The sequence below is a fragment of the Salvelinus alpinus genome, chromosome 3 (assembly GCF_045679555.1).
Source record: "Salvelinus alpinus chromosome 3, SLU_Salpinus.1, whole genome shotgun sequence".
Lineage (NCBI taxonomy): Eukaryota > Metazoa > Chordata > Actinopteri > Salmoniformes > Salmonidae > Salvelinus > Salvelinus alpinus.
Genome location: NC_092088.1, coordinates 110,585,648 through 110,609,541, shown reverse-complemented (window position 1 = coordinate 110,609,541; position 23,894 = coordinate 110,585,648). Strand labels below are relative to the sequence as shown.

The 23,894-nt window shown below is 38.2% G+C and overlaps 21 non-coding genes across 21 annotated transcripts; all 21 read left to right on the top strand.

Annotated features, from left to right (window-relative positions):
* Positions 1 to 1,146: 1,146 nt before the first annotated feature.
* trnav-uac (transfer RNA valine (anticodon UAC)) lies at positions 1,147 to 1,219 on the top strand. Its single transcript has one exon. It is a non-coding gene; the product is annotated as a tRNA-Val (tRNA).
* Positions 1,220 to 1,335: 116 nt separating this feature from the next.
* trnav-cac (transfer RNA valine (anticodon CAC)) lies at positions 1,336 to 1,408 on the top strand. Its single transcript has one exon. It is a non-coding gene; the product is annotated as a tRNA-Val (tRNA).
* A 141-nt stretch (positions 1,409 to 1,549) lies between these two features.
* On the top strand, positions 1,550 to 1,622 carry trnav-cac (transfer RNA valine (anticodon CAC)). Its single transcript has one exon. It is a non-coding gene; the product is annotated as a tRNA-Val (tRNA).
* Positions 1,623 to 1,763: 141 nt separating this feature from the next.
* On the top strand, positions 1,764 to 1,836 carry trnav-cac (transfer RNA valine (anticodon CAC)). Its single transcript has one exon. It is a non-coding gene; the product is annotated as a tRNA-Val (tRNA).
* A 1,881-nt stretch (positions 1,837 to 3,717) lies between these two features.
* On the top strand, positions 3,718 to 3,790 carry trnav-cac (transfer RNA valine (anticodon CAC)). Its single transcript has one exon. It is a non-coding gene; the product is annotated as a tRNA-Val (tRNA).
* Positions 3,791 to 4,102: 312 nt separating this feature from the next.
* On the top strand, positions 4,103 to 4,175 carry trnag-acc (transfer RNA glycine (anticodon ACC)). The gene has a single exon. It is a non-coding gene; the product is annotated as a tRNA-Gly (tRNA).
* Positions 4,176 to 5,522: 1,347 nt separating this feature from the next.
* trnav-uac (transfer RNA valine (anticodon UAC)) lies at positions 5,523 to 5,595 on the top strand. The gene has a single exon. It is a non-coding gene; the product is annotated as a tRNA-Val (tRNA).
* Positions 5,596 to 6,486: 891 nt separating this feature from the next.
* On the top strand, positions 6,487 to 6,559 carry trnag-ucc (transfer RNA glycine (anticodon UCC)). The gene has a single exon. It is a non-coding gene; the product is annotated as a tRNA-Gly (tRNA).
* A 714-nt stretch (positions 6,560 to 7,273) lies between these two features.
* On the top strand, positions 7,274 to 7,346 carry trnav-aac (transfer RNA valine (anticodon AAC)). The gene has a single exon. It is a non-coding gene; the product is annotated as a tRNA-Val (tRNA).
* A 1,320-nt stretch (positions 7,347 to 8,666) lies between these two features.
* Positions 8,667 to 8,739, top strand: trnag-acc (transfer RNA glycine (anticodon ACC)). The gene has a single exon. It is a non-coding gene; the product is annotated as a tRNA-Gly (tRNA).
* A 1,293-nt stretch (positions 8,740 to 10,032) lies between these two features.
* trnav-cac (transfer RNA valine (anticodon CAC)) lies at positions 10,033 to 10,105 on the top strand. Its single transcript has one exon. It is a non-coding gene; the product is annotated as a tRNA-Val (tRNA).
* A 141-nt stretch (positions 10,106 to 10,246) lies between these two features.
* Positions 10,247 to 10,319, top strand: trnav-cac (transfer RNA valine (anticodon CAC)). Its single transcript has one exon. It is a non-coding gene; the product is annotated as a tRNA-Val (tRNA).
* Positions 10,320 to 10,460: 141 nt separating this feature from the next.
* trnav-cac (transfer RNA valine (anticodon CAC)) lies at positions 10,461 to 10,533 on the top strand. The gene has a single exon. It is a non-coding gene; the product is annotated as a tRNA-Val (tRNA).
* A 2,309-nt stretch (positions 10,534 to 12,842) lies between these two features.
* On the top strand, positions 12,843 to 12,915 carry trnav-cac (transfer RNA valine (anticodon CAC)). The gene has a single exon. It is a non-coding gene; the product is annotated as a tRNA-Val (tRNA).
* A 2,059-nt stretch (positions 12,916 to 14,974) lies between these two features.
* trnav-aac (transfer RNA valine (anticodon AAC)) lies at positions 14,975 to 15,047 on the top strand. The gene has a single exon. It is a non-coding gene; the product is annotated as a tRNA-Val (tRNA).
* A 2,045-nt stretch (positions 15,048 to 17,092) lies between these two features.
* On the top strand, positions 17,093 to 17,165 carry trnag-acc (transfer RNA glycine (anticodon ACC)). The gene has a single exon. It is a non-coding gene; the product is annotated as a tRNA-Gly (tRNA).
* A 1,347-nt stretch (positions 17,166 to 18,512) lies between these two features.
* On the top strand, positions 18,513 to 18,585 carry trnav-uac (transfer RNA valine (anticodon UAC)). Its single transcript has one exon. It is a non-coding gene; the product is annotated as a tRNA-Val (tRNA).
* Positions 18,586 to 19,334: 749 nt separating this feature from the next.
* On the top strand, positions 19,335 to 19,407 carry trnav-uac (transfer RNA valine (anticodon UAC)). Its single transcript has one exon. It is a non-coding gene; the product is annotated as a tRNA-Val (tRNA).
* A 1,177-nt stretch (positions 19,408 to 20,584) lies between these two features.
* On the top strand, positions 20,585 to 20,657 carry trnav-uac (transfer RNA valine (anticodon UAC)). The gene has a single exon. It is a non-coding gene; the product is annotated as a tRNA-Val (tRNA).
* A 1,631-nt stretch (positions 20,658 to 22,288) lies between these two features.
* On the top strand, positions 22,289 to 22,361 carry trnav-uac (transfer RNA valine (anticodon UAC)). The gene has a single exon. It is a non-coding gene; the product is annotated as a tRNA-Val (tRNA).
* A 721-nt stretch (positions 22,362 to 23,082) lies between these two features.
* trnav-uac (transfer RNA valine (anticodon UAC)) lies at positions 23,083 to 23,155 on the top strand. The gene has a single exon. It is a non-coding gene; the product is annotated as a tRNA-Val (tRNA).
* Positions 23,156 to 23,894: the final 739 nt, after the last annotated feature.

Below are 23,894 nucleotides of genomic sequence, written 5' to 3'. Positions count from 1 at the left end.
CATTCAGTAAGAACTGTATTTATAACAGTGAATAGTTGCTTTCATAAATATAACAGATAATAATATTTTGGAAATTCAAATACATGCAGTGAATAGCAGTAAAATTTGGTTTAGTACTTGCAAAAATCCCATGCGGTAGTTTCTGTAGTGTAGTGGTTATCACGTTTGCTTTACACTCGAAAGGTCCCCGGTTCGAAACCGGGTGGAAACAGTGCTCTTTGACACATTCAGAAAGAACTGTATTTATAACAGTGAATAGTTGCTTTCATAAATGCCTTATTTTGGAAATTCAAAGACATGCAGTGAATATCAGTAAAATTTGGTTTAGTCCTTGCAAAAACCACATGCAGCATTTTCTGTAGTGTAGTGGTTATCACGTTCGCTTAACACGCGAAAGGTCCCCGGTTCGAAAACGGGTGGAAACAGTGCTCTTTGACACATTCAGTAAGAACTGTATTTATAACAGTGAATAGTTGCTTTCATAAATGCCTTATTTTGGAAATTCAAAGACATGCAGTGAATATCAGTAAAATTTGGTTTAGACCTTGCAAAAACTACATACAGCAGTTTCTGTAGTGTAGTGGTTATCACATATGCTTCACACGCGAAAGGTCCTCGGTTCAAAACAGGGTGGAAACACTGCTCATTGACACATTCAGTAAGAACTGTATTTATAACAGTGAATAGTTGCTTTCATAAATGCCTTATTTTGGAAATTCAAAGACATGCAGTGAATATCAGTGAAATTTGGTTTAGTCCTTGCAAAAATCACATGCAGCAGTTTCTGTAGTGAAGTGGTTATCACGTTCGCTTAACACGCGAAAGGTCCCTGGTTTGAAACCGGGTGGAAAAAGTGCTTTCTTTCATAAATGCCTTATTTTGGAAATTCAAATACATGCAGTGAATATCAGTAAAATTTGGTTTAGTCCTTGCAAAAATCACATGAAGCAGTTTCTGTAGTGTAGTGGTTATCACATTCGCTTCACACGCGAAAGGTCCCCGGTTCGAAACCGGGTGGGAACAGTGCTCTTTGACACATTCAGTAAGAACTGTATTTATAACAGATAATAATATTTTGGAAATTCAAATACATGCAGTGAATAGCAGTAAAATTTGGTTTAGTACTTGCAAAAATCACATGCGGCAGTTTCTGTAGTGTAGTGGTTATCACGTTCGCTTTACACGCGAAAGGTCCCCGGTTCGAAACCGGGTGGAAACAGTGCTCTTTGACACATTCAGTAAGAACTGTATTTATAACAGTGAATAGTTGCTTTCATAAATGCCTTATTTTGGAAATTCAAATAAATGATGTGAATATCAGTACAACATGCAGCAGTTTCTGTAGTGTAGTGGTTATCACGTTCGCTTCACACGCGAAAGGTCCCCGGTTCGAAACCGGGTGGAAACAGTGCTCTTTGACACATTCAGTAAGAACTGTATTTATAACAGTAAATAGTTGCTTTCATAAATGCCTTATTTTGGAAATTCAAATAAATGATGTGAATATCAGTAAAATTTGGTTTAGTCCTTGCAAAAATCACATGCAGTAGTTTCTGTAGTGTAGTGGTTATCACGTTCGCCTCACACGCGAAAGGTCCCCGGTTCGAAACCGGGTGGAAACAGTGCTCTTTGACACATTCAGTAAGAACTGTATGTATAACAGTAAATAGTTGCTTTCATAAACGCCTTATTATGGAAATTCAAATAAATGATGTGAATATCAGTAAAATTTGGTTTAGTCCTTGCAAAAACCACATGCAGCAGTTTCTGTAGTGTAGTGGTTATCACATTCGCTTCACACGCGAAAGGTCCCCGGTTCGAAACCGGGTGGAAACAGTGCTCTTTGACACATTCAGTAAGAACTGTATTTATAACAGATAATAATATTTTGGAAATTCAAATACATGCAGTGAATAGCAGTAAAATTTGGTTTAGTCCTTGCAAAAATCACATGCGGCAGTTTCTGTAGTGTAGTGGTTATCACGTTCGCTTTACACGCGAAAGGTCCCCGGTTCGAAACCGGGTGGAGCAAATGCTCTTTGACACATTCAGTAAGAACTGTATTTATAACAGTGAATAGTTGTTTTCATAAATGCCTTATTTTGGAAATTCAAAGACATGCAATGAATATCAGTAAAATTTGGTTTAGTCCTTGCAAAAATCACATGCAGTAGTTTCTGTACTGTAGTGGTTATCACATTCGCTTCACACGCGAAAGGTCCCCGGTTCGAAACCGGGTGGGAACAGTGCTCTTTGACACATTCAGTAAGAACTGTATTTATAACAGATAATAATATTTTGGAAATTCAAATACATGCAGTGAATATCAGTAAAATTTGGTTTAGTCCTTGCAAAAATCACATGCAGCAGTTTCTGTAGTGTAGTGGTTATCACGTTAGCTTAACACGCGAAAGGTCCCCGGTTCGAAACCGGGTGGAAACAGTGCATTCTTTCATAAATGCCTTATTTTGGAAATTCAAATACATGCAGTGAATATCAGTAAAATTTGGTTTAGTCCTTGCAAAAACGACATGCAGCAGTTTCAGTAGTGTAGTGGTTATCACATTCGCTTCACACGCGAAAGGTCCCCGGTTCGAAACCGGGTGGAAACAGTGCTCTTTGACACATTCAGTAAGAACTGTATTTATAACAGTGAATAGTTGCTTTCATAAATGCCTTATTTTGGAAATTCAAAGACATGCAGTGAATATCAGTCAAATTTGGTTTAGTCCTTGCAAAAATCCCATGCAGCAGTTTCTGTAGTGTAGTGGTTATCACGTTCGCTTAACACGCGAAAGGTCCCTGGTTTGAAACCGGGTGGAAAAAGTGCTTTCTTTCATAAATGCCTTATTTTGGAAATTCAAACACATGCAGTGAATATCAGTAAAATTTGGTTTAGTCCTTGCAAAAACCACATGAAGCAGTTTCTGTAGTGTAGTGGTTATCACGTTCGCTTAACACGCGAAAGGTCCCTGGTTCGAAACCGGGTGGAAACAGTGCTCTTTGACACATTCAGTAAGAACTGTATTTATAACAGTAAATAGTTGCTTTCATAAATGCCTTATTTTGGAAATTCAAATAAATGATGTGAATATCAGTAAAATTTGGTTTAGTCCTTGCAAAAATCACATGCGGCAGTTTCTGTAGTGTAGTGGTTATCACGTTCGCTTAACACGCGAAAGGTCCCTGGTTTGAAACCGGGTGGAAAAAGTGCTTTCTTTCATAAATGCCTTATATTGGAAATTCAAATACATGCAGTGAATATCAGTAAAATTTGGTTTAGTCCTTGCAAAAACCACATGCAGCGATTTCTGTAATGTAGTGGTTATCACATTCGCTTCACACGCGAAAGGTCCCCGGTTCGAAACCGGGTGGAAACAGTGCTCTTTGACACATTCGGTAAGAACTGTATTTATAACAGATAATAATATTTTGGAAATTCAAATACATGCAGTGAATAGCAGTAAAATTTGGTTTAGTCCTTGCAAAAATCACATGCGGCAGTTTCTGTAGTGTAGTGGTTATCACCTTCGCTTTACACGCGAAAGGTCCCCGGTTCGAAACAGGGTGGAGCAAATGCTCTTTGACACATTCAGTAAGAACTGTATTTATAACAGTGAATAGTTGCTTTCATAAATGCCTTATTTTGGAAATTCAAAGACATGCAATGAATATCAGTAAAATTTGGTTTAGTCCTTGCAAAAATCACATGCAGTAGTTTCTGTAGTGTAGTGGTTATCACATTCGCTTCACACGCGAAAGGTCCCCGGTTCGAATCCGGGTGGGAACAGTGCTCTTTGACACATTCAGTAAGAACTGTATTTATAACAGATAATAATATTTTGGAAATTCAAATACATGCAGTGAATATCAGTAAAATTTGGTTTAGTCCTTGCAAAAATCACATGCAGCAGTTTCTGTAGTGTAGTGGTTATCACATGTGCTTCACACGCGAAAGGTCCCCGGTTCGAAACCGGGTGGGAACAGTGCTCTTTGACACATTCAGTAAGAACTGTATTTATAACAGTGAATAGTTGCTTTCATAAATGCCTTATTTTGGAAATTCAAATAAATGATGTGAATATCAGTAAAACATGCAGCAGTTTCTGTAGTGTAGTGGTTATCACGTTCGCTTACCACGCGAAAGGTCCCCGTTTCGAAACCGGGTGGAAACAGTGCTCTTTGACACATTCTGTAAGAACTGTATTTATAACAGTGAATAGTTGCTTTCATAATTGCCTTATTTTGGAAATTCAAAGACATGCAGTGAATATCAGTAAAATTTGGTTTAGTCCTTGCAAAAATCACATGCAGCAGTTTCTGTAGTGTAGTGGTTATCACGTTCGCTTAACACGCGAAAGGTCCCCGGTTCGAAAACGGGTGGAAACAGTGCATTCTTTCGTAAATGCCTTATTTTGGAAATTCAAATACATGCAGTGAATATCAGTAAAATTTGGTTTAGTCCTTGCAAAAAGCACATGCAGCAGTTTCTGTAGTGTAGTGGTTATCACGTTCGCTTAACATGCGAAAGGTCCCCGGTTCGAAAACGGGTGGAAACAGTGCTCTTTGACACATTCAGTAAGAACTGTATTTATAACAGTGAATAGTTGCTTTCATAAATGCCTTATTTTGGAAATTCAAAGACATGCAGTGAATATCAGTAAAATTTGGTTTAGTCCTTGCAAAAATCACATGCAGCAGTTTCTGTAGTGTAGTGGTTATCACGTTTGCTTCACACGCGAAAGGTCCCCGGTTCGAAACCGGGTGGAAACAGTGCATTCTTTCATAAATGCCTTATTTTGGAAATTCAAATACATGCAGTGAATATCAGTAAAATTTGGTTTAGTCCTTGCAAAAACGACATGCAGCAGTTTCAGTAGTGTAGTGGTTATCACATTCACTTCACACGCGAAAGGTCCCCGATTCGAAACCGGGTGGAAACAGTGCTCTTTGACACATTCAGTAAGAACTGTATTTATAACAGTAAATAGTTGCTTTCATAAATGCCTTATTTTGGAAATTCAAATAAATGATGTGAATATCAGTAAAATTTGGTTTAGTCCTTGCAAAAATCTCATGCAGTAGTTTCTGTAGTGTAGTGGTTATCACGTTCGCTTCACAGGCGAAAGGTCCCCGGTTCGAAACCGGGTGGAAACAGTGCTCTTTGACACATTCAGTAAGAACTGTATTTATAACAGTAAATAGTTGCTTTCATAAATGCCTTATTTTGGAAATTCAAATAAATGATGTGAATATCAGTAAAATTTGGTTTAGTCCTTGCAAAAGCCACATGCAGCAGTTTCTGTAGTGTAGTGGTTATCACATTAGCTTCACACGCGAAAGGTCCCCGGTTTGAAACCGGGTGGAAACAGTGCTCTTTGACACTTTCAGTAAGAACTGTATTTATAACAGTGAATAGTTGCTTTCATAAATATAACAGATAATAATATTTTGGAAATTCAAATACATGCAGTGAATAGCAGTAAAATTTGGTTTAGTACTTGCAAAAATCCCATGCGGTAGTTTCTGTAGTGTAGTGGTTATCACGTTCGCTTTACACGCGAAAGGTCCCCGGTTCGAAACCGGGTGGAAACAGTGCTCTTTGACACATTCAGAAAGAACTGTATTTATAACAGTGAATAGTTGCTTTCATAAATGCCTTATTTTGGAAATTCAAAGACATGCAGTGAATATCAGTAAAATTTGGTTTAGTCCTTGCAAAAATCACATGCAGCAGTTTCTGTAGTGTAGTGGTTATCACGTTCGCTTAACACGCGAAAGGTCCCTGGTTTGAAACCGGGTGGAAAAAGTGCTTTCTTTCATAAATGCCTTATTTTGGAAATTCAAATACATGCAGTGAATATCAGTAAAATTTGGTTTAGTCCTTGCAAAAAACACATGCAGCAGTTTCTGTAGTGTAGTGGTTATCACATATGCTTCACACGCGAAAGGTCCTCGGTTCAAAACAGGGTGGAAACAGTGCTCATTGACACATTCAGTAAGAACTGTATTTATAACAGTGAATAGTTGCTTTCATAAATGCCTTATTTTGGAAATTCAAAGACATGCAGTGAATATCAGTAAAATTTGGTTTAGTCCTTGCAAAAATCACATGCAGCAGTTTCTGTAGTGAAGTGGTTATCACGTTCGCTTAACACGCGAAAGGTCCCTGGTTTGAAACCGGGTGGAAAAAGTGCTTTCTTTCATAAATGCCTTATTTTGGAAATTCAAATACATGCAGTGAATATCAGTAAAATTTGGTTTAGTCCTTGCAAAAATCACATGAAGCAGTTTCTGTAGTGTAGTGGTTATCACATTCGCTTCACACGCGAAAGGTCCCCGGTTCGAAACCGGGTGGGAACAGTGCTCTTTGACACATTCAGTAAGAACTGTATTTATAACAGATAATAATATTTTGGAAATTCAAATACATGCAGTGAATAGCAGTAAAATTTGGTTTAGTGCTTGCAAAAATCAGATGCGGCAGTTTCTGTAGTGTAGTGGTTATCACGTTCGCTTTCCACGCGAAAGGTCCCCGGTTCGAAACCGGGTGGAAACAGTGCTCTTTGACACATTCAGTAAGAACTGTATTTATAACAGTGAATAGTTGCTTTCATAAATGCCTTATTTTGGAAATTCAAAGACATGCAGTGAATATCAGTAAAATTTGGTTTAGACCTTGCAAAAACTACATGCAGCAGTTTCTGTAGTGTAGTGGTTATCACATATGCTTCACACGCGAAAGGTCCTCGGTTCAAAACAGGGTGGAAACAGTGCTCATTGACACATTCAGTAAGAACTGTATTTATAACAGTGAATAGTTGCTTTCATAAATGCCTTATTTTGGAAATTCAAAGACATGCAGTGAATATCAGTAAAATTTGGTTTAGTCCTTGCAAAAATCACATGCAGCAGTTTCTGTAGTGAAGTGGTTATCACGTTCGCTTAACACGCGAAAGGTCCCTGGTTTGAAACCGGGTGGAAAAAGTGCTTTCTTTCATAAATGCCTTATTTTGGAAATTCAAATACATGCAGTGAATATCAGTAAAATTTGGTTTAGTCCTTGCAAAAATCACATGCAGCAGTTTCTGTAGTGTAGTGGTTATCACATTCGCTTCACACGCGAAAGGTCCCCGGTTCGAAACCGGGTGGGAACAGTGCTCTTTGACACATTCAGTAAGAACTGTATTTATAACAGTGAATAGTTGCTTTCATAAATGCCTTATTTTGGAAATTCAAATAAATGATGTGAATATCAGTAAAACATGCAGCAGTTTCTGTAGTGTAGTGGTTATCACGTTCGCTTAACACGCGAAAGGTCCCCGGTTCGAAACCGGGTGGAAACAGTGCTCTTTGACACATTCAGTAAGAACTGTATTTATAACAGTAAATAGTTGCTTTCATAAATGCCTTATTTTGGAAATTCAAAGACATGCAGTGAATATCAGTAAAATTTGGTTTAGACCTTGCAAAAACTACATGCAGCAGTTTCTGTAGTGTAGTGGTTATCACATATGCTTCACACGCGAAAGGTCCTCGGTTCAAAACAGGGTGGAAACAGTGCTCATTGACACATTCAGTAAGAACTGTATTTATAACAGTGAATAGTTGCTTTCATAAATGCCTTATTTTGGAAATTCAAAGACATGCAATGAATATCAGTAAAATTTGGTTTAGTCCTTGCAAAAATCACATGCAGTAGTTTCTGTAGTGTAGTGGTTATCACATTCGCTTCACACGCGAAAGGTCCCCGGTTCGAAACCGGGTGGGAACAGTGCTCTTTGACACATTCAGTAAGAACTGTATTTATAACAGATAATAATATTCTGGAAATTCAAATACATGCAGTGAATATCAGTAAAATTTGGTTTAGTCCTTGCAAAAATCACATGCAGCAGTTTCTGTAGTGTAGTGGTTATCACGTTAGCTTAACATGCGAAAGGTCCCCGGTTCGAAACCGGGTGGAAACCGTGCATTCTTTCATAAATGCCTTATTTTGGAAATTCAAATACATGCAGTGAATATCAGTAAAATTTGGTTTAGTCCTTGCAAAAACGACATGCAGCAGTTTCAGTAGTGTAGTGGTTATCACATTCGCTTCACACGCGAAAGGTCCCCGGTTCGAAACCGGGTGGAAACAGTGCTCTTTGACGCATTCAGTAAGAACTGTATTTATAACAGATAATAATATTTTGGAAATTCAAATACATGCAGTGAATATCAGTAAAATTTGGTTTAGTCCTTGCAAAAACGACATGCAGCAGTTTCAGTAGTGTAGTGGTTATCACATTCGCTTCACACGCGAAAGGTCCCCGGTTCGAAACCGGGTGGAAACAGTGCTCTTTGACACATTCAGTAAGAACTGTATTTATAACAGTGAATAGTTGCATCATAATTGCCTTACTTTTGGAAATTCAAATAAATGATGTGAATATCAGTAAAATTTGGTTTAGTCCTTGCAAAAATCACATGCAGTAGTTTCTGTAGTGTAGTGGTTATCACATTCGCTTCACACGCGAAAGGTCCCCGGTTCGAAACCGGGTGGGAACAGTGCTCTTTGACACATTCAGTAAGAACTGTATTTATAACAGTGAATAGTTGCTTTCATAAATGCCTTATTTTGGAAATTCAAATAAATGATGTGAATATCAGTAAAACATGCAGCAGTTTCTGTAGTGTAGTGGTTATCACGTTCGCTTACCACGCGAAAGGTCCCCGGTTCGAAACCGGGTGGAAACAGTGCTCTTTGACACATTCTGTAAGAACTGTATTTATAACAGTGAATAGTTGCTTTCATAATTGCCTTATTTTGGAAATTCAAAGACATGCAGTGAATATCAGTAAAATTTGGTTTAGTCCTTGCAAAAAACACATGCAGCAGTTTCTGTAGTGTAGTGGTTATCACGTTCGCTTAACACGCGAAAGGTCCCCGGTTCGAAAACGGGTGGAAACAGTGCATTCTTTCGTAAATGCCTTATTTTGGAAATTCAAATACATGCAGTGAATATCAGTAAAATTTGGTTTAGTCCTTGCAAAAAGCACATGCAGCAGTTTCTGTAGTGTAGTGGTTATCACGTTCGCTTAACATGCGAAAGGTCCCCGGTTCGAAAACGGGTGGAAACAGTGCTCTTTGACACATTCAGTAAGAACTGTATTTATAACAGTGAATAGTTGCTTTCATAAATGCCTTATTTTGGAAATTCAAAGACATGCAGTGAATATCAGTAAAATTTGGTTTAGTCCTTGCAAAAATCACATGCAGCAGTTTCTGTAGTGTAGTGGTTATCACGTTTGCTTCACACGCGAAAGGTCCCCGGTTCGAAACCGGGTGGAAACAGTGCATTCTTTCATAAATGCCTTATTTTGGAAATTCAAATACATGCAGTGAATATCAGTAAAATTTGGTTTAGTCCTTGCAAAAATCACATGCAGTAGTTTCTGTAGTGTAGTGGTTATCACGTTCGCTTAACACGCGAAAGGTCCCCGGTTCGAAAACGGGTGGAAACAGTGCTCTTTGACACATTCAGTAAGAACTGTATTTATAACAGTGAATAGTTGCTTTCATAAATGCCTTATTTTGGAAATTCAAAGACATGCAGTGAATATCAGTAAAATTTGGTTTAGACCTTGCAAAAACTACATACAGCAGTTTCTGTAGTGTAGTGGTTATCACATATGCTTCACACGCGAAAGGTCCTCGGTTCAAAACAGGGTGGAAACACTGCTCATTGACACATTCAGTAAGAACTGTATTTATAACAGTGAATAGTTGCTTTCATAAATGCCTTATTTTGGAAATTCAAAGACATGCAGTGAATATCAGTGAAATTTGGTTTAGTCCTTGCAAAAATCACATGCAGCAGTTTCTGTAGTGAAGTGGTTATCACGTTCGCTTAACACGCGAAAGGTCCCTGGTTTGAAACCGGGTGGAAAAAGTGCTTTCTTTCATAAATGCCTTATTTTGGAAATTCAAATACATGCAGTGAATATCAGTAAAATTTGGTTTAGTCCTTGCAAAAATCACATGAAGCAGTTTCTGTAGTGTAGTGGTTATCACATTCGCTTCACACGCGAAAGGTCCCCGGTTCGAAACCGGGTGGAAACAGTGCTCTTTGACACATTCAGTAAGAACTGTATTTATAACAGTAAATAGTTGCTTTCATAAATGCCTTATTTTGGAAATTCAAATAAATGATGTGAATATCAGTAAAATTTGGTTTAGTCCTTGCAAAAATCACATGCAGTAGTTTCTGTAGTGTAGTGGTTATCACGTTCGCCTCACACGCGAAAGGTCCCCGGTTCGAAACCGGGTGGAAACAGTGCTCTTTGACACATTCAGTAAGAACTGTATGTATAACAGTAAATAGTTGCTTTCATAAATGCCTTATTATGGAAATTCAAATAAATGATGTGAATATCAGTAAAATTTGGTTTAGTCCTTGCAAAAACCACATGCAGCAGTTTCTGTAGTGTAGTGGTTATCACATTCGCTTCACACGCGAAAGGTCCCCGGTTCGAAACCGGGTGGAAACAGTGCTCTTTGACACATTCAGTAAGAACTGTATTTATAACAGATAATAATATTTTGGAAATTCAAATACATGCAGTGAATAGCAGTAAAATTTGGTTTAGTCCTTGCAAAAATCACATGCGGCAGTTTCTGTAGTGTAGTGGTTATCACGTTCGCTTTACACGCGAAAGGTCCCCGGTTCGAAACCGCGTGGAGCAAATGCTCTTTGACACATTCAGTAAGAACTGTATTTATAACAGTGAATAGTTGTTTTCATAAATGCCTTATTTTGGAAATTCAAAGACATGCAATGAATATCAGTAAAATTTGGTTTAGTCCTTGCAAAAATCACATGCAGTAGTTTCTGTACTGTAGTGGTTATCACATTCGCTTCACACGCGAAAGGTCCCCGGTTCGAAACCGGGTGGGAACAGTGCTCTTTGACACATTCAGTAAGAACTGTATTTATAACAGATAATAATATTTTGGAAATTCAAATACATGCAGTGAATATCAGTAAAATTTGGTTTAGTCCTTGCAAAAATCACATGCAGCAGTTTCTGTAGTGTAGTGGTTATCACGTTAGCTTAACACGCGAAAGGTCCCCGGTTCGAAACCGGGTGGAAACAGTGCATTCTTTCATAAATGCCTTATTTTGGAAATTCAAATACATGCAGTGAATATCAGTAAAATTTGGTTTAGTCCTTGCAAAAACGACATGCAGCAGTTTCAGTAGTGTAGTGGTTATCACATTCGCTTCACACGCGAAAGGTCCCCGGTTCGAAACCGGGTGGAAACAGTGCTCTTTGACACATTCAGTAAGAACTGTATTTATAACAGTGAATAGTTGCTTTCATAAATGCCTTATTTTGGAAATTCAAAGACATGCAGTGAATATCAGTCAAATTTGGTTTAGTCCTTGCAAAAATCACATGCGGCAGTTTCTGTAGTGTAGTGGTTATCACGTTCGCTTTACACGCGAAAGGTCCCCGGTTCGAAACCGGGTGGAGCAAATGCTCTTTGACACATTCAGTAAGAACTTTATTTATAACAGTGAATAGTTGTTTTCATAAATGCCTTATTTTGGAAATTCAAAGACATGCAATGAATATCAGTAAAATTTGGTTTAGTCCTTGCAAAAATCACATGCAGTAGTTTCTGTACTGTAGTGGTTATCACATTCGCTTCACACGCGAAAGGTCCCCGGTTCGAAACCGGGTGGGAACAGTGCTCTTTGACACATTCAGTAAGAACTGTATTTATAACAGTGAATAGTTGCTTTCATAAATGCCTTATTTTGGAAATTCAAAGACATGCAGTGAATATCAGTCAAATTTGGTTTAGTCCTTGCAAAAATCACATGCAGCAGTTTCTGTAGTGTAGTGGTTATCACGTTCGCTTAACACGCGAAAGGTCCCTGGTTTGAAACCGGGTGGAAAAAGTGCTTTCTTTCATAAATGCCTTATTTTGGAAATTCAAACACATGCAGTGAATATCAGTAAAATTTGGTTTAGTCCTTGCAAAAACCACATGAAGCAGTTTCTGTAGTGTAGTGGTTATCACGTTCGCTTAACACGCGAAAGGTCCCTGGTTCGAAACCGGGTGGAAACAGTGCTCTTTGACACATTCAGTAAGAACTGTATTTATAACAGTAAATAGTTGCTTTCATAAATGCCTTATTTTGGAAATTCAAATAAATGATGTGAATATCAGTAAAATTTGGTTTAGTCCTTGCAAAAATCACATGCGGCAGTTTCTGTAGTGTAGTGGTTATCACGTTCGCTTAACACGCGAAAGGTCCCTGGTTTGAAACCGGGTGGAAAAAGTGCTTTCTTTCATAAATGCCTTATATTGGAAATTCAAATACATGCAGTGAATATCAGTAAAATTTGGTTTAGTCCTTGCAAAAACCACATGCAGCGATTTCTGTAATGTAGTGGTTATCACATTCGCTTCACACGCGAAAGGTCCCCGGTTCGAAACCGGGTGGAAACAGTGCTCTTTGACACATTCAGTAAGAACTGTATTTATAACAGATAATAATATTTTGGAAATTCAAATACATGCAGTGAATAGCAGTAAAATTTGGTTTAGTCCTTGCAAAAATCACATGGGGCAGTTTCTGTAGTGTAGTGGTTATCCCCTTCGCTTTACACGCGAAAGGTCCCCGGTTCGAAACCGGGTGGAAAAAATGCTCTTTGACACATTCAGTAAGAACTGTATTTATAACAGTGAATAGTTGCTTTCATAAATGCCTTATTTTGGAAATTCAAAGACATGCAATGAATAGCAGTAAAATTTGGTTTAGTCCTTGCAAAAATCACATGCAGTAGTTTCTGTAGTGTAGTGGTTATCACATTCGCTTCACACGCGAAAGGTCCCCGGTTCGAAACCGGGTGGAAACAGTGCTCTTTGACACATTCAGTAAGAACTGTATTTATAACAGATAATAATATTTTGGAAATTCAAATACATGCAGTGAATATCAGTAAAATTTGGTTTAGTCCTTGCAAAAATCACATGCAGCAGTTTCTGTAGTGTAGTGGTTATCACATTCGCTTCACACGCGAAAGGTCCCCGGTTCGAAACCGGGTGGGAACAGTGCTCTTTGACACATTCAGTAAGAACTGTATTTATAACAGATAATAATATTTTGGAAATTCAAATACATGCAGTGAATATCAGTAAAATTTGGTTTAGTCCTTGCAAAAATCACATGCAGCAGTTTCTGTAGTGTAGTGGTTATCACGTTAGCTTAACACGCGAAAGGTCCCCGGTTCGAAACCGGGTGGAAACAGTGCATTCTTTCATAAATGCCTTATTTTGGAAATTCAAATACATGCAGTGAATATCAGTAAAATTTGGTTTAGTCCTTGCAAAAACGACATGCAGCAGTTTCAGTAGTGTAGTGGTTATCACATTCGCTTCACACGCGAAAGGTCCCCGGTTCGAAACCGGGTGGAAACAGTGCTCTTTGACACATTCAGTAAGAACTGTATTTATAACAGTGAATAGTTGCTTTCATAAATGCCTTATTTTGGAAATTCAAAGACATGCAGTGAATATCAGTCAAATTTGGTTTAGTCCTTGCAAAAATCACATGCAGCAGTTTCTGTAGTGTAGTGGTTATCACGTTCGCTTAACACGCGAAAGGTCCCTGGTTTGAAACCGGGTGGAAAAAGTGCTTTCTTTCATAAATGCCTTATTTTGGAAATTCAAACACATGCAGTGAATATCAGTAAAATTTGGTTTAGTCCTTGCAAAAACCACATGAAGCAGTTTCTGTAGTGTAGTGGTTATCACGTTCGCTTAACACGCGAAAGGTCCCTGGTTCGAAACCGGGTGGAAACAGTGCTCTTTGACACATTCAGTAAGAACTGTATTTATAACAGTAAAAAGTTGCTTTCATAAATGCCTTATTTTGGAAATTCAAATAAATGATGTGAATATCAGTAAAATTTGGTTTAGTCCTTGCAAAAATCACATGCGGCAGTTTCTGTAGTGTAGTGGTTATCACGTTCGCTTAACACGCGAAAGGTCCCTGGTTTGAAACCGGGTGGAAAAAGTGCTTTCTTTCATAAATGCCTTATATTGGAAATTCAAATACATGCAGTGAATATCAGTAAAATTTGGTTTAGTCCTTGCAAAAACCACATGCAGCGATTTCTGTAATGTAGTGGTTATCACATTCGCTTCACACGCGAAAGGTCCCCGGTTCGAAACCGGGTGGAAACAGTGCTCTTTGACACATTCAGTAAGAACTGTATTTATAACAGATAATAATATTTTGGAAATTCAAATACATGCAGTGAATAGCAGTAAAATTTGGTTTAGTCCTTGCAAAAATCACATGGGGCAGTTTCTGTAGTGTAGTGGTTATCACCTTCGCTTTACACGCGAAAGGTCCCCGGTTCGAAACCGGGTGGAGCAAATGCTCTTTGACACATTCAGTAAGAACTGTATTTATAACAGTGAATAGTTGCTTTCATAAATGCCTTATTTTGGAAATTCAAAGACATGCAATGAATATCAGTAAAATTTGGTTTAGTCCTTGCAAAAATCACATGCAGTAGTTTCTGTAGTGTAGTGGTTATCACATTCGCTTCACACGCGAAAGGTCCCCGGTTCGAAACCGGGTGGGAACAGTGCACTTTGACACATTCAGTAAGAACTGTATTTATAACAGATAATAATATTTTGGAAATTCAAATACATGCAGTGAATATCAGTAAAATTTGGTTTAGTCCTTGCAAAAATCACATGCAGCAGTTTCTGTAGTGTAGTGGTTATCACATGCGCTTCACACGCGAAAGGTCCCCGGTTCGAAACCGGGTGGGAACAGTGCTCTTTGACACATTCAGTAAGAACTGTATTTATAACAGATAATAATATTTTGGAAATTCAAATACATGCAGTGAATATCAGTAAAATTTGGTTTAGTCCTTGCAAAAATCACATGCAGCAGTTTCTGTAGTGTAGTGGTTATCACGTTCGCTTAACACGCGAAAGGTCCCCGGTTCGAAACCGGGTGGAAACAGTGCTCTTTGACACATTCTGTAAGAACTGTATTTATAACAGTGAATAGTTGCTTTCATAAATGCCTTATTTTGGAAATTCAAATAAATGATGTGAATATCAGTAAAACATGCAGCAGTTTCTGTAGTGTAGTGGTTATCGCGTTAGCTTAACACGCGAAAGGTCCCTGGTTTGAAACCGGGTGGAAACAGTGCATTCTTTCATAAATGCCTTATTTTGGAAATTCAAATACATGCAGTGAATATCAGTAAAATTTGGTTTAGTCCTTGCAAAAACGACATGCAGCAGTTTCAGTAGTGTAGTGGTTATCACATTCGCTTCACACGCGAAAGGTCCCCGGTTCGAAACCGGGTGGAAACAGTGCTCTTTGACACATTCAGTAAGAACTGTATTTATAACAGTGAATAGTTGCTTTCATAAATGCCTTATTTTGGAAATTCAAAGACATGCAGTGAATATCAGTCAAATTTGGTTTAGTCCTTGCAAAAATCACATGCAGCAGTTTCTGTAGTGTAGTGGTTATCACGTTCGCTTAACACGCGAAAGGTCCCTGGTTTGAAACCGGGTGGAAAAAGTGCTTTCTTTCATAAATGCCTTATTTTGGAAATTCAAACACATGCAGTGAATATCAGTAAAATTTGGTTTAGTCCTTGCAAAAACCACATGAAGCAGTTTCTGTAGTGTAGTGGTTATCACGTTCGCTTAACACGCGAAAGGTCCCTGGTTCAAAACCGGGTGGAAACAGTGCTCTTTGACACATTCAGTAAGAACTGTATTTATAACAGTAAATAGTTGCTTTCATAAATGCCTTATTTTGGAAATTCAAATAAATGATGTGAATATCAGTAAAATTTGGTTTAGTCCTTGCAAAAATCACATGCGGCAGTTTCTGTAGTGTAGTGGTTATCACGTTCGCTTAACACGCGAAAGGTCCCTGGTTTGAAACCGGGTGGAAAAAGTGCTTTCTTTCATAAATGCCTTATATTGGAAATTCAAATACATGCAGTGAATATCAGTAAAATTTGGTTTAGTCCTTGCAAAAACCACATGCAGCGATTTCTGTAATGTAGTGGTTATCACATTCGCTTCACACGCGAAAGGTCCCCGGTTCGAAACCGGGTGGAAACAGTGCTCTTTGACACATTCAGTAAGAACTGTATTTATAACAGATAATAATATTTTGGAAATTCAAATACATGCAGTGAATAGCAGTAAAATTTGGTTTAGTCCTTGCAAAAATCACATGGGGCAGTTTCTGTAGTGTAGTGGTTATCACCTTCGCTTTACACGCGAAAGGTCCCCGGTTCGAAACCGGGTGGAGCAAATGCTCTTTGACACATTCAGTAAGAACTGTATTTATAACAGTGAATAGTTGCTTTCATAAATGCCTTATTTTGGAAATTCAAAGACATGCAATGAATATCAGTAAAATTTGGTTTAGTCCTTGCAAAAATCACATGCAGTAGTTTCTGTAGTGTAGTGGTTATCACATTCGCTTCACACGCGAAAGGTCCCCGGTTCGAAACCGGGTGGGAACAGTGCCCTTTGACACATTCAGTAAGAACTGTATTTATAACAGATAATAATATTTTGGAAATTCAAATACATGCAGTGAATATCAGTAAAATTTGGTTTAGTCCTTGCAAAAATCACATGCAGCAGTTTCTGTAGTGTAGTGGTTATCACATGCGCTTCACACGCGAAAGGTCCCCGGTTCGAAACCGGGTGGGAACAGTGCTCTTTGACACATTCAGTAAGAACTGTATTTATAACAGATAATAATATTTTGGAAATTCAAATACATGCAGTGAATATCAGTAAAATTTGGTTTAGTCCTTGCAAAAATCACATGCAGCAGTTTCTGTAGTGTAGTGGTTATCACGTTCGCTTAACACGCGAAAGGTCCCCGGTTCGAAACCGGGTGGGAACAGTGCTCTTTGACACATTCAGTAAGAACTGTATTTATAACAGTGAATAGTTGCTTTCATAAATGCCTTATTTTGGAAATTCAAATAAATGATGTGAATATCAGTAAAACATGCAGCAGTTTCTGTAGTGTAGTGGTTATCGCGTTCGCTTACCACGCGAAAGGTCCCCGGTTCGAAACCGGGTGGAAACAGTGCTCTTTGACACATTCTGTAAGAACTGTATTTATAACAGTGAATAGTTGCTTTCATAATTGCCTTATTTTGGAAATTCAAATACATGCAGTGAATATCAGTAAAATTTGGTTTAGTCCTTGCAAAAATCACATGCAGCAGTTTCTGTAGTGTAGTGGTTATCACGTTCGCTTAACACGCGAAAGGTCCCCGGTTCGAAAACGGGTGGAAACAGTGCATTCTTTCGTAAATGCCTTATTTTGGAAATTCAAATACATGCAGTGAATATCAGTAAAATTTGGTTTAGTCCTTGCAAAAAGCACATGCAGCAGTTTCTGTAGTGTAGTGGTTATCACGTTCGCTTCACATGCGAAAGGTCCCCGGTTCGAAAACGGGTGGAAACAGTGCTCTTTGACACATTCAGTAAGAACTGTATTTATAACAGTGAATAGTTGCTTTCATAAATGCCTTATTTTGGAAATTCAAAGACATGCAGTGAATATCAGTAAAATTTGGTTTAGTCCTTGCAAAAATCACATGCAGCAGTTTCTGTAGTGTAGTGGTTATCACGTTTGCTTCACACGCGAAAGGTCCCCGGTTCGAAACCGGGTGGAAACAGTGCATTCTTTCATAAATGCCTTATTTTGGAAATTCAAATACATGCAGTGAATATCAGTAAAATTTGGTTTAGTCCTTGCAAAAACGACATGCAGCAGTTTCAGTAGTGTAGTGCTTATCACATTCACTTCACACGCGAAAGGTCCCCGATTCGAAACCGGGTGGAAACAGTGCTCTTTGACACATTCAGTAAGAACTGTATTTATAACAGTAAATAGTTGCTTTCATAAATGCCTTATTTTGGAAATTCAAATAAATGATGTGAATATCAGTAAAATTTGGTTTAGTCCTTGCAAAAATCACATGCAGTAGTTTCTGTAGTGTAGTGGTTATCACGTTCGCTTCACAGGCGAAAGGTCCCCGGTTCGAAACCGGGTGGAAACAGTGCTCTTTGACACATTCAGTAAGAACTGTATTTATAACAGTAAATAGTTGCTTTCATAAATGCCTTATTTTGGAAATTCAAATAAATGATGTGAATATCAGTAAAATTTGGTTTAGTCCTTGCAAAAGCCACATGCAGCAGTTTCTGTAGTGTAGTGGTTATCACATTAGCTTCACACGCGAAAGGTCCCCGGTTTGAAACCGCGTGGAAACAGTGCTCTTTGACACATTCAGTAAGAACTGTATTTATAACAGTGAATAGTTGCTTTCATAAATATAACAGATAATAATATTTTGGAAATTCAAATACATGCAGTGAATAGCAGTAAAATTTGGTTTAGTACTTGCAAAAATCCCATGCGGTAGTTTCTGTAGTGTAGTGGTTATCACGTTCGCTTTACACGCGAAAGGTCCCCGGTTCGAAACCGGGTGGAAACAGTGCTCTTTGACACATTCTGTAAGAACTGTATTTATAACAGTGAATAGTTGCTTTCATAATTGCCTTATTTTGGAAATTCAAAGACATGCAGTGAATATCAGTAAAATTTGGTTTAGTCCTTGCAAAAATCACATGCAGCAGTTTCTGTAGTGTAGTGGTTATCACGTTCGCTTCACACGCGAAAGGTCCCCGGTTCGAAAACGGGTGGAAACAGTGCATTCTTTCGTAAATGCCTTATTTTGGAAATTCAAATACATGCAGTGAATATCAGTAAAATTTGGTTTAGTCCTTGCAAAAAGCACATGCAGCAGTTTCTGTAGTGTAGTGGTTATCACGTTCGCTTCACAGGCGAAAGGTCCCCGGTTCGAAACCGGGTGGAAACAGTGCTCTTTGACACATTCAGTAAGAACTGTATTTATAACAGTAAATAGTTGCTTTCATAAATGCCTTATTTTGGAAATTCAAATAAATGATGTGAATATCAGTAAAATTTGGTTTAGTCCTTGCAAAAGCCACATGCAGCAGTTTCTGTAGTGTAGTGGTTATCACATTAGCTTCACACGCGAAAGGTCCCCGGTTTGAAACCGCGTGGAAACAGTGCTCTTTGACACATTCAGTAAGAACTGTATTTATAACAGTGAATAGTTGCTTTCATAAATATAACAGATAATAATATTTTGGAAATTCAAATACATGCAGTGAATAGCAGTAAAATTTGGTTTAGTACTTGCAAAAATCCCATGCGGTAGTTTCTGTAGTGTAGTGGTTATCACGTTCGCTTTACACGCGAAAGGTCCCCGGTTCGAAACCGGGTGGAAACAGTGCTCTTTGACACATTCTGTAAGAACTGTATTTATAACAGTGAATAGTTGCTTTCATAATTGCCTTATTTTGGAAATTCAAAGACATGCAGTGAATATCAGTAAAATTTGGTTTAGTCCTTGCAAAAATCACATGCAGCAGTTTCTGTAGTGTAATGGTTATCACGTTCGCTTAACACGCGAAAGGTCCCCGGTTCGAAAACGGGTGGAAACAGTGCATTCTTTCGTAAATGCCTTATTTTGGAAATTCAAATACATGCAGTGAATATCAGTAAAATTTGGTTTAGTCCTTGCAAAAAGCACATGCAGCAGTTTCTGTAGTGTAGTGGTTATCATGTTCGCTTAACATGCGAAAGGTCCCCGGTTCGAAAACGGGTGGAAACAGTGCTCTTTGACACATTCAGTAAGAACTGTATTTATAACAGTGAATAGTTGCTTTCATAAATGCCTTATTTTGGAAATTCAAATACATGCAGTGAATATCAGTAAAATTTGGTTTAGTCCTTGCAAAAACGACATGCAGCAGTTTCAGTAGTGTAGTGGTTATCACATTCACTTCACACGCGAAAGGTCCCCGATTCGAAACCGGGTGGAAACAGTGCTCTTTGACACATTCAGTAAGAACTGTATTTATAACAGTAAATAGTTGCTTTCATAAATGCCTTATTTTGGAAATTCAAATAAATGATGTGAATATCAGTAAAATTTGGTTTAGTCCTTGCAAAAATCACATGCAGTAGTTTCTGTAGTGTAGTGGTTATCACGTTCGCTTCACAGGCGAAAGGTCCCCGGTTCGAAACCGGGTGGAAACAGTGCTCTTTGACACATTCAGTAAGAACTGTATTTATAACAGTAAATAGTTGCTTTCATAAATGCCTTATTTTGGAAATTCAAATAAATGATGTGAATATCAGTAAAATTTGGTTTAGTCCTTGCAAAAGCCACATGCAGCAGTTTCTGTAGTGTAGTGGTTATCACATTAGCTTCACACGCGAAAGGTCCCCGGTTTGAAACCGGGTGGAAACAGTGCTCTTTGACACATTCAGTAAGAACTGTATTTATAACAGTGAATAGTTGCTTTCATAAATATAACAGATAATAATATTTTGGAAATTCAAATACATGCAGTGAATAGCAGTAAAATTTGGTTTAGTACTTGCAAAAATCCCATGCGGTAGTTTCTGTAGTGTAGTGGTTATCACGTTCGCTTTACACGCGAAAGGTCCCCGGTTCGAAACCGGGTGGAAACAGTGCTCTTTGACACATTCAGAAAGAACTGTATTTATAACAGTGAATAGTTGCTTTCATAAATGCCTTATTTTGGAAATTCAAAGACATGCAGTGAATATCAGTAAAATTTGGTTTAGTCCTTGCAAAAATCACATGCAGCAGTTTCTGTAGTGTAGTGGTTATCACGTTCGCTTAACACGCGAAAGGTCCCTGGTTTGAAACCGGGTGGAAAAAGTGCTTTCTTTCATAAATGCCTTATTTTGGAAATTCAAATACATGCAGTGAATATCAGTAAAATTTGGTTTAGTCCTTGCAAAAAACACATGCAGCAGTTTCTGTAGTGTAGTGGTTATCACATTCGCTTCACACGCGAAAGGTCCCCGGTTCGAAACCGGGTGGGAACAGTGCTCTTTGACACATTCAGTAAGAACTGTATTTATAACAGTGAATAGTTGCTTTCATAAATGCCTTATTTTGGAAATTCAAAGACATGCAGTGAATATCAGTAAAATTTGGTTTAGACCTTGCAAAAACTACATGCAGCAGTTTCTGTAGTGTAGTGGTTATCACATATGCTTCACACGCGAAAGGTCCTCGGTTCAAAACAGGGTGGAAACAGTGCTCATTGACACATTCAGTAAGAACTGTATTTATATCAGTGAATAGTTGCTTTCATAAATGCCTTATTTTGGAAATTCAAAGACATGCAGTGAATATCAGTAAAATTTGGTTTAGTCCTTGCAAAAATCACATGCAGCAGTTTCTGTAGTGAAGTGGTTATCACGTTCGCTTAACACGCGAAAGGTCCCTGGTTTGAAACCGGGTGGAAAAAGTGCTTTCTTTCATAAATGCCTTATTTTGGAAATTCAAATACATGCAGTGAATATCAGTAAAATTTGGTTTAGTCCTTGCAAAAATCACATGAAGCAGTTTCTGTAGTGTAGTGGTTATCACATTCGCTTCACACGCGAAAGGTCCCCGGTTCGAAACCGGGTGGGAACAGTGCTCTTTGACACATTCAGTAAGAACTGTATTTATAACAGATAATAATATTTTGGAAATTCAAATACAGGTTATCACATATGCAGGTTATCACATATGCTTCACACGCGAAAGGTCCTCGGTTCAAAACAGGGTGGAAACAGTGCTCATTGACACATTCAGTAAGAACTGTATTTATAACAGTGAATAGTTGCTTTCATAAATGCCTTATTTTGGAAATTCAAAGACATGCAGTGAATATCAGTAAAATTTGGTTTAGTCCTTGCAAAAATCACATGCAGCAGTTTCTGTAGTGAAGTGGTTATCACGTTCGCTTAACACGCGAAAGGTCCCTGGTTTGAAACCGGGTGGAAAAAGTGCTTTCTTTCATAAATGCCTTATTTTGGAAATTCAAATACATGCAGTGAATATCAGTAAAATTTGGTTTAGTCCTTGCAAAAATCACATGAAGCAGTTTCTGTAGTGTAGTGGTTATCACATTCGCTTCACATGCGAAAGGTCCCCGGTTCGAAACCGGGTGGGAACAGTGCTCTTTGACACATTCAGTAAGAACTGTATTTATAACAGATAATAATATTTTGGAAATTCAAATACATGCAGTGAATAGCAGTAAAATTTGGTTTAGTGCTTGCAAAAATCACATGCGGCAGTTTCTGTAGTGTAGTGGTTATCACGTTCGCTTTACACGCGAAAGGTCCCCGGTTCGAAACCGGGTGGAAACAGTGCTCTTTGACACATTCAGTAAGAACTGTATTTATAACAGTGAATAGTTGCTTTCATAAATGCCTTATTTTGGAAATTCAAAGACATGCAGTGAATATCAGTAAAATTTGGTTTAGACCTTGCAAAAACTACATGCAGCAGTTTCTGTAGTGTAGTGGTTATCACATATGCTTCACACGCGAAAGGTCCTCGGTTCAAAACAGGGTGGAAACAGTGCTCATTGACACATTCAGTAAGAACTGTATTTATAACAGTGAATAGTTGCTTTCATAAATGCCTTATTTTGGAAATTCAAAGACATGCAGTGAATATCAGTAAAATTTGGTTTAGTCCTTGCAAAAATCACATGCAGCAGTTTCTGTAGTGAAGTGGTTATCACGTTCGCTTAACACGCGAAAGGTCCCTGGTTTGAAACCGGGTGGAAAAAGTGCTTTCTTTCATAAATGCCTTATTTTGGAAATTCAAATACATGCAGTGAATATCAGTAAAATTTGGTTTAGTCCTTGCAAAAATCACATGAAGCAGTTTCTGTAGTGTAGTGGTTATCACATTCGCTTCACACGCGAAAGGTCCCCGGTTCGAAACCGGGTGGGAACAGTGCTCTTTGACACATTCAGTAAGAACTGTATTTATAACAGATAATAAAATTTTGGAAATTCAAATACATGCAGTGAATAGCAGTAAAATTTGGTTTAGTGCTTGCAAAAATCACATGCGGCAGTTTCTGTAGTGTAGTGGTTATCACGTTCGCTTTACACGCGAAAGGTCCCCGGTTCGAAACCGGGTGGAAACAGTGCTCTTTGACACATTCAGTAAGAACTGTATTTATAACAGTGAATAGTTGCTTTCATAAATGCCTTATTTTGGAAATTCAAATAAATGATGTGAATATCAGTAAAACATGCAGCAGTTTCTGTAGTGTAGTGGTTATCACGATCGCTTAACACGCGAAAGGTCCCCGGTTCGAAACCGGGTGGAAACAGTGCTCTTTGACACATTCAGTAAGAACTGTATTTATAACAGTAAATAGTTGCTTTCATAAATGCCTTATTTTGGAAATTCAAAGACATGCAGTGAATATCAGTAAAATTTGGTTTAGACCTTGCAAAAACTACATGCAGCAGTTTCTGTAGTGTAGTGGTTATCACATATGCTTCACACGCGAAAGGTCCTCGGTTCAAAACAGGGTGGAAACAGTGCTCATTGACACATTCAGTAAGAACTGTATTTATAACAGTGAATAGTTGCTTTCATAAATGCCTTATTTTGGAAATTCAAAGACATGCAATGAATATCAGTAAAATTTGGTTTAGTCCTTGCAAAAATCACATGCGGCAGTTTCTGTAGTGTAGTGGTTATCACATTCGCTTCACACGCGAAAGGTCCCCGGTTCGAAACCGGGTGGGAACAGTGCTCTTTGACACATTCAGTAAGAACTGTATTTATAACAGATAATAATATTCTGGAAATTCAAATACATGCATTGAATATCAGTAAAATTTGGTTTAGTCCTTGCAAAAATCACATGCAGC